An 11,364-nucleotide genomic window follows, 5' to 3' on the forward strand; every position below is an offset into this window, starting at 1 on the left:
ACATACTTCCACTGTGACACCCTTCCACTGCGACACGCCTCCTCTGCTACATGCTTCCACTGCGACACGCCTACACTGCGACACGCCTACACTGCTACATGCTTCCACTGCGACACGCCTCCACTGCGACATGCTTCTACAGCAACACGCCTCCACTGCGACATGCATCCACTGTGAAACATTTTCACTTCAACACATTTCCACTGCGACACATTTGCACTGCGACACGCCTACACTGCGACACGCCTCCTCTGCTACATGCTTCCACTGCGACACCCTTCCACTGCGACACGCCTACACTGCTACATGCTTCCACTGCGACATGCCTCCGCTGCAACACATTTCCACTGCGATACGTTTCACTGCGACACACCTAAACTGCTACATGCTTCCACTGCGACACGCCTCCACTGCGACACGCCTCCTCTGCTACATGCTTCCACTGCGACACCCTTCCACTGCAACACGCCTACACTGCGACACGCCTACACTGCTACATGCTTCCACTGCGACACGCTTCCACTGCGACATGCCTCCACTGCAACACGTTCCCACATCAACACGCCTCCACTGCAACACGCTTCTACAGCAACACGCCTCCACTGCGAAACATTTTCACTTCAATACATTTCCACTACCATACATTTGCACTGCGACACGCCTAAACTGCTACATGCTTCCACTGCGACACACCTCCACTGCGACACGCCTCCTCTGCTACATGCTTCCACTGTGAAACGCCTACACTGCTACATGCTTCCACTGCTACATGCCTCCACTGCAACACATTTCCACTGCGATACGTTTTCACTGCGACACGCCTCCACTGCAACACATTTCCACTGCGACACGCTTCCACTGCGACACGCCTAAACTGCTACATGCTTCCACTGCGATACGCCTCCACTGCGACACACCTACACTGCTACATGCTTCCACTGCGACACGCCTCCACTGCGACATGCCTCCTCTGCTACATGCTTCCACTGCGACACGCCTCCGCTGCTACATGCTTCCACTGCGACACGCCTACACTGCGACACGCCTACACTGCTACATGCTTCCACTGCGACATGCCTCCACTGAGACATGCCTCCACTGCAACACGTTTCCACAGCAACACGCCTCCACTGCGAAACATTTTCACTTCAACACATTTCCACTGCGACACATTTGCACTGCGACACGCCTACACTGCGACACGCCTAAACTGCTACATGCTTCCACTGCGACACCCTTCCACTGCGACACGCCTCCTCTGCTACATGCTTCCACTGCGACACGCCTCCTCTGCGACACGCCTCCTCTTCTACATGCTTCCACTGCGACACGCTTCCTCTGCTACATGCTTCCACTGCGACACGCCTACACTGCTACATGCTTCCACTGCGACATGCCTCCACTGCAACACATTTCTACTGCGATACGTTTTCACTGCAACACGTTTTCACTGCAACTCGTTTCTACTGCGACATGCCTCCACTGCAACACATTTCCACTGCGATACGTTTCACGGCGACACGCCTCCACTGCAACACATTTCCACTGCGACACCCTTTCACTGCGACACGCCTACACTGCGACACACCTAAACTGCTACATGCTTCCACTGCGACACGCCTCCACTGCTACATGCCTACACTGCGACACCCTTCCACTGCGACACGCCTACACTGCTACATGCTTCCACTGCGACATGCCTCCGCTGCAACACATTTCCACTGCGATACGTTTCACTGCGACACACCTAAACTGCTACATGCTTCCACTGCGACACGCCTCCACTGCGACACGCCTCCTCTGCTACATGCTTCCACTGCGACACGCCTCCACTGCGACACGTTTCCACATCAACACGCCTCCACTGCAACACGCTTCTACAGCAACACGCCTCCACTGCGAAACATTTTCACTTCAATACATTTCCACTACCACACATTTGCACTGCGACACGCCTAAACTGCTACATGCTTCCACTGCGACACACCTCCACTGCGACACGCCTCCTCTGCTACATGCTTCCACTGTGACACGCCTACACTGCTACATGCTTCCACTGCGACATGCCTCCACTGCAACACATTTCCACTGCGATACGTTTTCACTGCGACACGCCTCCACTGCAACACATTTCCACTGCGACACGCTTCCACTGCGACACGCCTAAACTGCTACATGCTTCCACTGCGATACGCCTCCACTGCGACACACCTACACTGCTACATGCTTCCACTGCGACACGCCTCCACTGCGACATGCCTCCTCTGCTACATGCTTCCACTGCGACACTGCGACACGCCTCCGCTGCTACATGCTTCCACTGCTACATGCTTCCACTGCGACACGCCTACACTGCGACACGCCTACACTGCTACATGCTTCCACTGCGACATGCCTCCACTGAGACATGCCTCCACTGCAACATGTTTCCACAGCAACACGCCTCCACTGCGAAACATTTTCACTTCAACACATTTCCGCTGCGACACATTTGCACTGCGACACCCTTCCACTGCGACACGCCTCCTCTGCTACATGCTTCCACTGCGACACGCCTCCTCTGCGACACGCCTCCTCTGCTACATGCTTCCACTGCGACACGCTTCCTCTGCTACATGCTTCCACTGCGACACGCCTACACTGCTACATGCTTCCACTGCGACATGCCTCCACTGCAACACATTTCTACTGCGATACGTTTTCACTGCAACACGTTTTCACTGCAACTCGTTTCTACTGCGACATGCCTCCACTGCAACACATTTCCACTGCGATACGTTTCACGGCGACACGCCTCCACTGCAACACATTTCCACTGCGACACCCTTTCACTGCGACACGCCTACACTGCGACACACCTAAACTGCTACATGCTTCCACTGCGACACGCCTCCACTGCTACATGCCTACACTGCGACACCCTTCCACTGCGACACGCCTACACTGCTACATGCTTCCACTGCGACACGCCTACACTGCTACACGTTTCCACAGCAACACGCCTCCACTGCGAAACATTTTCACTTCAACACATTTCCACTGCGACACATTTGCACTGCGACACGCCTACACTGCGACACGCCTAAACTGCTACATGCTTCCACTGCGACACCCTTCCACTGCGACACGCCTCCTCTGCTACATGCTTCCACTGCGACACGCCTCCTCTGCGACACGCCTCCTCTGCTACATGCTTCCACTGCGACACGCCTCCTCTGCTACATGCTTCCACTGCGACACGCCTCCACTGCGACACGCCTCCTCTGCTACATGCTTCCACTGCGACACCCTTCCACTGCAACACGCCTACACTGCGACACGCCTACACTGCTACATGCTTCCACTGCGACACGCCTCCACTGCGACATGCCTCCACTGCAACACGTTTCCACATCAACACGCCTCCACTGCAACACGCTTCTACAGCAACACGCCTCCACTGCGAAACATTTTCACTTCAATACATTTCCACTACCACACATTTGCACTGCGACACGCCTAAACTGCTACATGCTTCCACTGCGACACCCTTCCACTGCGACACGCCTACACTGCTACATGCTTCCACTGCGACATGCCTCCACTGCAACACATTTCCACTGCGATACGTTTCACTGCGACACAACTAAACTGCTACATGCTTCCACTGCGACACGCCTCCACTGCTACATGCTTCCACTGCGACACTCCTACACTGCTACATGCTTCCACTGCGACACGCCTCCACTGCGACACGCCTCCTCTGCTACATGCTTCCACTGCGACACGCCTACACTGCTGCATGCTTCCACTGCGACATGCCTCCACTGCAACACATTTCTACTGCGATACGTTTTCACTGCAACACGTTTTCACTGCAACTCGTTTCTACTGTGACATGCCTCCACTGCAACACATTTCCACTGCGATACGTTTCACTGCGACACGCCTCCACTGCAACACATTTCCACTGCGACACCCTTTCACTGCTACACGCCTACACTGCGACACACCTAAACTGCTACATGCTTCCACTGCGACACGCCTCCACTGCTACATGCTTCCACTGCGACACCCTTCCACTGCGACACGCCTACACTGCTACATGCTTCCACTGCGACATGCCTCCACTGAGACATGCCTCCACTGCAAGACGTTTCCACAGCAACACGCCTCCACTGCGAAACATTTTCACTTCAACACATTTCCACTGCGACACATTTGCACTGTGACACGCCTACACTGCGACACGCCTAAACTGCTACATGCTTCCACTGTGACACCCTTCCACTGCGACACGCCTCCTCTGCTACATGCTTCCACTGCGACAAGCCTCCTCTGCGACACGCCTCCTCTGCTACATGCTTCCACTGCGACACCCTTCCATTGCGACACGCCTACACTGCTACATGCTTCCACTGCGACACGCCTCCACTGCGACACGCCTCCTCTGCTACATGCTTCCACTGCGACACCCTTCCACTGCAACACGCCTACACTGCGACACGCCTACACTGCTACATGCTTCCACTGCGACACGCCTCCACTGCGACATGCCTCCACTGCAACACGTTTCCACATCAACACGCCTCCACTGCAACACGCTTCTACAGCAACACGCCTCCACTGCGAAACATTTTCACTTCAATACATTTCCACTACCACACATTTGCACTGCGACACGCCTAAACTGCTACATGCTTCCACTGCGACACACCTCCACTGCGACATGCCTCCTCTGCTACATGCTTCCACTGTGACACGCCTACACTGCTACATGCTTCCACTGCGACATGCCTCCACTGCAACACATTTCCACTGCGACACGCTTCCACTGCGACACGCCTAAACTGGTACATGCTTCCACTGCGATACGCCTCCACTGCGACACATCTACACTGCTACATGCTTCCACTGCGACACGCCTCCACTGCGACATGCCTCCTCTGCTACATGCTTCCACTGCGACACTGCGACACGCCTCCGCTGCTACATGCTTCCACTGCTACATGCTTCCACTGCGACACCCTTCCACTGCGACACGCCTCCACTGCTACACACCTACACTGCTACATGCTTCCACTGCGACACGCCTTCACTGCGACACGCCTACACTGCGACACACCTAAACTGCTACATGCTTCCACTGCGACACGCCTCCACTGCTACATGCTTCCACTGCTACATGCTTCCACTGCGACACCCTTCCACTGCAACACATTTCCACTGCGACACGCTTCCACTGCGACACGCCTAAACTGTGACATGTCTCCACTGCAACACGTTTCCACATCAACACGCCTCCACTCCAACACGCTTCTACAGCAACACGCCTCCACTGCGAAACATTTTCACTTCAACACATTTGCACTACGACACATTTGCACTGCGACACGCCTAAACTGCTACATGCTTCCACTGCGACACCCTTCCACTGCGACACGCCTACACTGCTACATGCTTCCACAGCAACACGCCTCCACTGCAACACACCTCTACAGCAACACGCCTCCACTGCGAAATATTTTCACTTCAACACATTTCCACTGCGACACATTTGCACTGCGACACGCCTCCACTGCGACACGCCTCCTCTGCTACATGCTTCCACTGCGACACCCTTCCACTGCGACACGCCTACACTGCTACATGCTTCCACTGCGACACGCCTCCACTGCGACACGCCTCCTCTGCTACATGCTTCCACTGCGACACGCCTCCACTGCGACACGCCTCCTCTGCTACATGCTTCCACTGCGACACCCTTCCACTGCGACACGTCTACACTGCTACATGCTTCCACTGCGACACGCCTCCACTGCCACATGCCTCCACTGCTACATGCTTCCACTGCGACACTGCGACACGCCTTCGCTGCTACATGCTTCCACTGCTACATGCTTCCACTGCGACACCCTTCCACTGCGACACGCCTCCACTGCGACACATCTACACTGCTACATGCTTCCACTGCGACACGCCTTCACTGCGACATGCCTACACTGCGACACACCTAAACTGCTACATGCTTCCACTGCGACACGCCTCCACTGCGACACGCCTCCTCTGCTACATGCTTCCACTGCGACACCCTTCCACTGCGACACGCCTACACTGCGACACGCCTACACTGCTACATGCTTCCACTGCGACATGCCTCCACTGCAACACATTTCTACTGCGATACGTTTTCACTTCAACACATTTTAACTGCAACTCGTTTCTACTGCGACATGCCTCCACTGCAACACATTTCCACTGCGATACGTTTCACTGCGACACGCCTCCACTGCAACACATTTCCACTGCGACACCCTTTCACTGCGACACGCCTCCTCTGCTACATGCTTCCACTGCGACACCCTTCCACTGCGACACGCCTACACTGCTACATGCTTCCACTGCGACATGCCTCCACTGCAACACATTTCCACTGCGATACGTTTCACTGCGACACACCTAAACTGCTACATGCTTCCACTGCGACACGCCTCCACTGCGACACGCCTCCTCTGCTACATGCTTCCACTGCGACACCCTTCCACTGCAACACGCCTACACTGCGACACGCCTACACTGCTACATGCTTCCACTGCGACACGCCTCCACTGCGACATGCCTCCACTGCAACACGTTTCCACATCAACACGCCTCCACTGCAACACGCTTCTACAGCAACACGCCTCCACTGCGAAACATTTTCACTTCAATACATTTCCACTACCACACATTTGCACTGCGACACGCCTAAACTGCTACATGCTTCCACTGCGACACACCTCCACTGCGACACGCCTCCTCTGCTACATGCTTCCACTGTGACACGCCTACACTGCTACATGCTTCCACTGCGACATGCCTCCACTGCAACACATTTCCACTGCTACATGCTTCCACTGCGACACGCCTTCACTGCGACACGCCTACACTGCGACACACCTAAACTGCTACATGCTTCCACTGCGACACGCCTCCACTGCTACATGCTTCCACTGCTACATGCTTCCACTGCGACACCCTTCCACTGCAACACATTTCCACTGCGACACGCTTCCACTGCGACACGCCTAAACTGTGACATGTCTCCACTGCAACACGTTTCCACATCAACACGCCTCCACTCCAACACGCTTCTACAGCAACACGCCTCCACTGCGAAACATTTTCACTTCAACACATTTGCACTACGACACATTTGCACTGCGACACGCCTAAATTGCTACATGCTTCCACTGCGACACCCTTCCACTGCGACACGCCTACACTGCTACATGCTTCCACAGCAACACGCCTCCACTGCAACACACCTCTACAGCAACACGCCTCCACTGCGAAATATTTTCACTTCAACACATTTCCACTGCGACACATTTGCACTGCGACACGCCTCCACTGCGACACGCCTCCTCTGCTACATGCTTCCACTGCGACACCCTTCCACTGCGACACGCCTACACTGCTACATGCTTCCACTGCGACACGCCTCCACTGCGACACGCCTCCTCTGCTACATGCTTCCACTGCGACACGCCTCCACTGCGACACGCCTCCTCTGCTACATGCTTCCACTGCGACACCCTTCCACTGCGACACGTCTACACTGCTACATGCTTCCACTGCGACACGCCTCCACTGCCACATGCCTCCACTGCTACATGCTTCCACTGCGACACTGCGACACGCCTTCGCTGCTACATGCTTCCACTGCTACATGCTTCCACTGCGACACCCTTCCACTGCGACACGCCTCCACTGCGACACATCTACACTGCTACATGCTTCCACTGCGACACGCCTTCACTGCGACATGCCTACACTGCGACACACCTAAACTGCTACATGCTTCCACTGCGACACGCCTCCACTGCGACACGCCTCCTCTGCTACATGCTTCCACTGCGACACCCTTCCACTGCGACACGCCTACACTGCGACACGCCTACACTGCTACATGCTTCCACTGCGACATGCCTCCACTGCAACACATTTCTACTGCGATACGTTTTCACTTCAACACATTTTCACTGCAACTCGTTTCTACTGCGACATGCCTCCACTGCAACACATTTCCACTGCGATACGTTTCACTGCGACACGCCTCCACTACAACACATTTCCACTGCGACACCCTTTCACTGCGACACGCCTCCTCTGCTACATGCTTCCACTGCGACACCGTTCCAATGCGACACGCCTACACTGCTACATGCTTCCACTGCGACATGCCTCCACTGCAACACATTTCCACTGCGATACGTTTCACTGCGACACACCTAAACTGCTACATGCTTCCACTGCGACACGCCTCCACTGCGACACGCCTCCTCTGCTACATGCTTCCACTGCGACACCCTTCCACTGCAACACGCCTACACTGCGACACGCCTACACTGCTACATGCTTCCACTGCGACACGCCTCCACTGCGACATGCCTCCACTGCAACACGTTTCCACATCAACACGCCTCCACTGCAACACGCTTCTACAGCAACACGCCTCCACTGCGAAACATTTTCACTTCAATACATTTCCACTACCACACATTTGCACTGCGACACGCCTAAACTGCTACATGCTTCCACTGCGACACACCTCCACTGCGACACGCCTCCTCTGCTACATGCTTCCACTGTGACACGCCTACACTGCTACATGCTTCCACTGCGACATGCCTCCACTGCAACACATTTCCACTGCGACACGCTTCCACTGCGACACGCCTAAACTGCTACATGCTTCCACTGCGATACGCCTCCACTGCGACACATCTACACTGCTACATGCTTCCACTGCGACACGCCTCCACTGCGACATGCCTCCTCTGCTACATGCTTCCACTGCGACACTGCAACACGCCTCCGCTGCTACATGCTTCCACTGCTACATGCTTCCACTGCGACACGCTTCCACTGCGACACGCCTCCACTGCGACACACCTACACTGCTACATGCTTCCACTGCGACACGCCTTCACTGCGACACGCCTACACTGCGACACACCTAAACTGCTACATGCTTCCACTGCGACACGCCTCCACTGCTACATGCTTCCACTGCTACATGCTTCCACTGCGAAACCCTTCCACTGCGACACGCCTACACTGCGACACGCCTACACTGCTACATGCTTCCACTGCGACATGCCTCCACTGAGACATGCCTCCACTGCAACACGTTTCCACAGCAACACATTTGCACTGCGACACGCCTACACTGCGACACGCCTAAACTGCTACATGCTTCCACTGCGACACCCTTCCACTGCGACACGCCTCCTCTGCTACATGCTTCCACTGCGACACGCCTCCTCTGCGACACGCCTCCTCTGCTACATGCTTCCACTGCGACACGCCTCCTCTGCTACATGCTTCCACCGCGACACCCTTCCACTGTGACACTCCTACACTGCTACATGCTTCCACTGCGACATGCCTCCACTGCAACACATTTCCACTGCGATACGTTTCACTGCGACACACCTAAACTGCTACATGCTTCCACTGCGACACGCCTCCACTGCGACACGCCTCCTCTGCTACATGCTTCCACTGCGACACCCTTCCACTGCAACACGCCTACACTGCGACACGCCTACACTGCTACATGCTTCCACTGCGACACGCCTCCACTGCGACATGCCTCCACTGCAACACGTTTCCACATCAACACGCCTCCACTGCAACACGCTTCTACAGCAACACGCCTCCACTGCGAAACATTTTCACTTCAATACATTTCCACTACCACACATTTGCACTGCGACACGCCTAAACTGCTACATGCTTCCACTGCGACACCCTTCCACTGCAACACGCCTACACTGCTACATGCTTCCACTGCGACATGCCTCCACTGCAACACATTTCCACTGCGATACGTTTCACTGCGACACAACTAAACTGCTACATGCTTCCACTGCTACATGCTTCCACTGCGACACCCTTCCACTGCGACACGCCTCCACTGCGACACACCTACACTGCTACATGCTTCCACTGCGACACGCCTTCACTGCGACACGCCTACACTGCGACACACCTAAACTGCTACATGCTTCCACTGCGACACGCCTCCACTGCTACATGCTTCCACTGCTACATGCTTCCACTGCTACATGTATCCACTGCGACACGCCTACACTGCGACACGCCTACACTGCTACATGCTTCCACTGCGACATGCCTCCACTGAGACATGCCTCCACTGCAACACGTTTCCACAGCAACACGCCTCCACTGCGAAACATTCTCACTTCAACACATTTCCACTGCGACACATTTGCACTGCGACACGCCTACACTGCGACACGCCTAAACTGCTACATGCTTCCACTGTGACACCCTTCCACTGCGACACGCCTCCTCTGCTACATGCTTCCACTGCGACACGCCTCCTCTGCGACACGCCTCCTCTGCTACATGCTTCCACTGCGACACGCCTCCTCTGCTACATGCTTCCACTGCGACACGCCTCCTCTGCTACATGCTTCCACTGCGACACCCTTCCATTGCGACACGCCTACACTGCTACATGCTTCCACTGCGACACACCTCCACTGCGACACGCCTAAACTGCTACATGCTTCCACTGCGACACGCTTCCTCTGCTACATGCTTCCACTGCGACACGCCTACACTGCTACATGCTTCCACTGCGACACGCCTCCACTGCGACACGCCTCCTCTGCTACATGCTTCCACTGCGACACCCTTCCACTGCGACACGCCTACACTGCGACACGCCTACACTGCTACATGCTTCCACTGCGACATGCCTCCACTGCAACACATTTCTACTGCGATATGTTTTCACTGCAACACGTTTTCACTGCAACTCGTTTCTACTGCGACATGCCTCCACTGCAACACATTTCCACTGCGATACGTTTCACTGCGACACGCCTCCACTGCAACACATTTCCACTGCGACACCCTTTCACTGCGACACGCCTCCTCTGCTACATGCTTCCACTGCGACACCCTTCCACTGCGACACGCCTACACTGCTACATGCTTCCACTGCGACATGCCTCCACTGCAACACATTTCCACTGCGACACGCTTCCACTGCGACACGCCTAAACTGCTACATGCTTCCACTGCGATACGCCTCCACTGTGACACATCTACACTGCTACATGCTTCCACTGCGACACGCCTCCACTGCGACATGCCTCCTCTGCTACATGCTTCCACTGCGACACTGCAACACGCCTCCGCTGCTACATGCTTCCACTGCTACATGCTTCCACTGCGACACGCTTCCACTGCGACACGCCTCCACTGCGACACACCTACACTGCTACATGCTTCCACTGCGACACGCCTTCACTGCGACACGCCTACACTGCGACACACCTAAACTGCTACATGCTTCCACTGCGA

This window comes from Telmatherina bonti, assembly GCF_933228915.1.
Source record: "Telmatherina bonti genome assembly, chromosome: 16".
In the NCBI taxonomy this organism is placed as follows: Eukaryota; Metazoa; Chordata; class Actinopteri; order Atheriniformes; family Telmatherinidae; genus Telmatherina; species Telmatherina bonti.